We start from the raw sequence: 3043 nt of genomic DNA, 5'->3' as shown, positions 1-3043 counted from the left end.
AGATGTCACCTTGAAGACTAAGGTGTGCCTGACCCAAGCCATGGTATTCTCAATCACATCATATGCATGTGAAAGCTGGACAATGAATAAGGAAGACCGAAGAATTGACACCTTTGAATTGTGGTGTTGAAGAAGAATATTGAGTATACCATGGACTGCCAAAAGAACAAACAAATCTGTCTTAGAAGAAGGATGACCAGAATGCTCCTTAGAAGCAAGGATTGCGAGACTATGTCTCACATACTTTTGACATGTTATCAGGAGGTTATCTGTCCCTGGAGAAGGACATCATGCTTGGTAAAGTAGAGGGTCAGTGAAAAAGAGGAAGACCCTCAACGAGACAGATTGACACAGTGGCTGCAACAATGGACTCAAGCATAGCAATGATTGTGAGGATGGCACAGAACTGGGCAGTGTTAAGTTCTGTTGTACATAGGGTCACTATGAGTCGAACCAACTAGATGGCACATGACAACAACAAAATTTTTTTTGTTTTCGATTTTATTCATTTCTGCTCTGATCTTTGTTATTTCCTTTCTTCTGGTAGGTTGAGGCTTAGTTTGTTCTTCTCTTTCTTCTAGTTCCTGGAGTTGTCAAGTTAGGCTGTTAATTTGAGATTTTTCTTCTTTTTTTTATTTAGGCATTTATTGCTATAAGTTTCCCTCTGAGTACTGCATTCCCTGCATCCCATAAGTTTTGGTATGTTGTGCTTTCATTTTCATTTGACACTAAGAAATTTGTAATTTCTCTTTTGATTTCTTCTTTGAGCCATTGGTAGTTTAATAGTGAGTTGCTTAATTTCCATATGTTTGTGTATTTTCCGGGTTTTTTTCTGTTATTGATGTCTAGCTTCACTGCATTGTGGTCAGAGAAAATACTTCATATGATTTCTGTCTTTTAAAATTTATCAAGACTTGTTTTGTGACCTAAAATGTGATCTATTCTGGAGAATGATCCATGTGCACTGGAGTAGAATGTATATTGTGCTGTTTTTGAGTGGGATGGTGTATATACGTCTATTAAGTCTAGTTGGTTCATAATGTCACTTAGGTTCTGTTTCCTTGTTGATCTTCTTCCTAGATTTTCTGTCCAATATTGATAGTGGTGTATTGAAGTCTCCAACTGTTATTGTAGTACTCTCTATTTCTCCCTTCAATTTTATCAGTGTTTGTTTTATATATTTATGTGATCCAATGTTGGGTGCATATATATATTTATGATTGTTAATTCTTCTTGATTAATTGACCCTTTTATCACTATATAATGTTCATCTTTATCTCTTCTGACAGATTTTATCTTAAAGTCTACTTTGTCTGATTTTAAGATTGCCACCCCAGCTGTCTTTTGGTTATTATTTGCATAGAATGTTTTTTTCCATCCTTTCACTTTCAACCTATTGGTGTCCCTGGGTTTAAGGTGTGTCTCTTGTAAGCAGCATATAGTTGGATCATGTTTTTTATCCATCCTGCCACTCTCTGCCTTTTGATTGGAGCATTTATTCCGTTTGCATTCACTGTAATTACTGACAAGAAGTGACTTACTTCTGCCATTTTGTTATTTGTTTTTTGTGTGTCTTAAGCCTGCTTTTTCTTTGTCCTTTACTACTTCTCACTTTTGTGTTTTGTTGTTTTGTTGTAGTGAGCCTTTTTGGTTCCCTTCTGTTCCCCTTTTGTGTGTTTTTGCTATATTTTCTTAGTGGTTACCATGAATATTACATTTAAGAGCTTGTATTTATAACATTCTAGGGTAAGTTGGTACCAACTTAACTTCAGTAACATACAAGAAATTCTATATCATTCCACTCCCCCTTTTGCTGTTGTTATCACTAATTATGCCTTTATATTTCATGTGCCCTGTAACATAATTTTATGCTTGCCTTTTACATGTTTGTTATTTAAAAATATGAAGGACAAAACATTTAGAATAATCTAGCATGAATACCTTATTACTAGCCCTTATACTTGTCCATTCATTTCCGTTTATTAGGGATCTTTCTTTTCATGTATAGCTTTTAATTACTTTCAAGTGTCTTTTCCCTTCCATCTACAGAACTTCCATTGGTATTTTTTGTAGGACCAGTCTGGTGGATATGAACTCTCTTAGCTTCTGTTTTTCTGGGAATGTTTTAATTTCACCCTCATTCTTGAAAGATAGTTTCACTGGGTATAGTACTCTTGGATGACAGTTTTGTTTTTTTTGTTTTTTCTTTCAGCACTTTAAATGTATCATTCCATTGCCTTCTGGCCTCCAGTGCTTCTGAGGAAAAATTGGCATTTAATCTTATTAGGGATCCTTTGTATGTGACTGTTTGCTCCTCTCTCACTGCTTTCAGGATTCTTTCATTATCTTTAATTTTTGAGAACCTAACTATAATGTGTCTTCATGTAGATCTCTTTGGGTTTATCCTACTTGGGGTTCTATGAGATTCTTGGGTTAGTAGATTCATGTCCTTCATTAGACTGGGGAAATTTTCTGTCATTATTTCTTCAAATATTCTTTCTGTCCCTTTCTGTCTCCATCTCCTTCTAGAATTCCCATGATGCACATACTAGGTCTCTTGTAGTCCCATAATACCATTGAACTGTGCTCGGCTTTCTTGAGCCTCTGTTCTTTTGCTTTTCAGCATCTGTAGTTTTAGCTAGCTTACCCTCTAATTAGCTGATTCTTTCTTCTGCCTGATTAAATCTGTTGGTAAGCCCTTCTTTTGTGTTTCTCATTTCAGTTATTGTCCCTTTCATTGCAATATCCCATTTTAGATCCTCATTTTGTTCTTGCATTGTTTTCCTTATTTCTTTTAGCTCTTTGTCTATGTTTTCCCTTAGTTCTTTAATTATGTTTAATGTTGTTGTTTTATTATATTCTTCCTTTTTTTTTCATTGTTTGGTCATCCCTATATGTACTTTCACTCCTTTTGTCATGTTCATTTGGATGGGCCGTTGTTTCTCTGTTCTTTGTGTCTTGTAATTTTTCATTGGAGCACTGGAATTTTCAAGGGTGTTAACTTTTTCAGTTTTCCCCAGTTTCTTAGGCTGGGTTCTCTAGA

The sequence above is a fragment of the Trichechus manatus genome, unplaced genomic scaffold, assembly GCF_000243295.1.
Source record: "Trichechus manatus latirostris isolate Lorelei unplaced genomic scaffold, TriManLat1.0 scaffold00046, whole genome shotgun sequence".
NCBI classification, from domain to species: Eukaryota; Metazoa; Chordata; class Mammalia; order Sirenia; family Trichechidae; genus Trichechus; species Trichechus manatus.
This window is presented reverse-complemented; position numbering follows the sequence as displayed.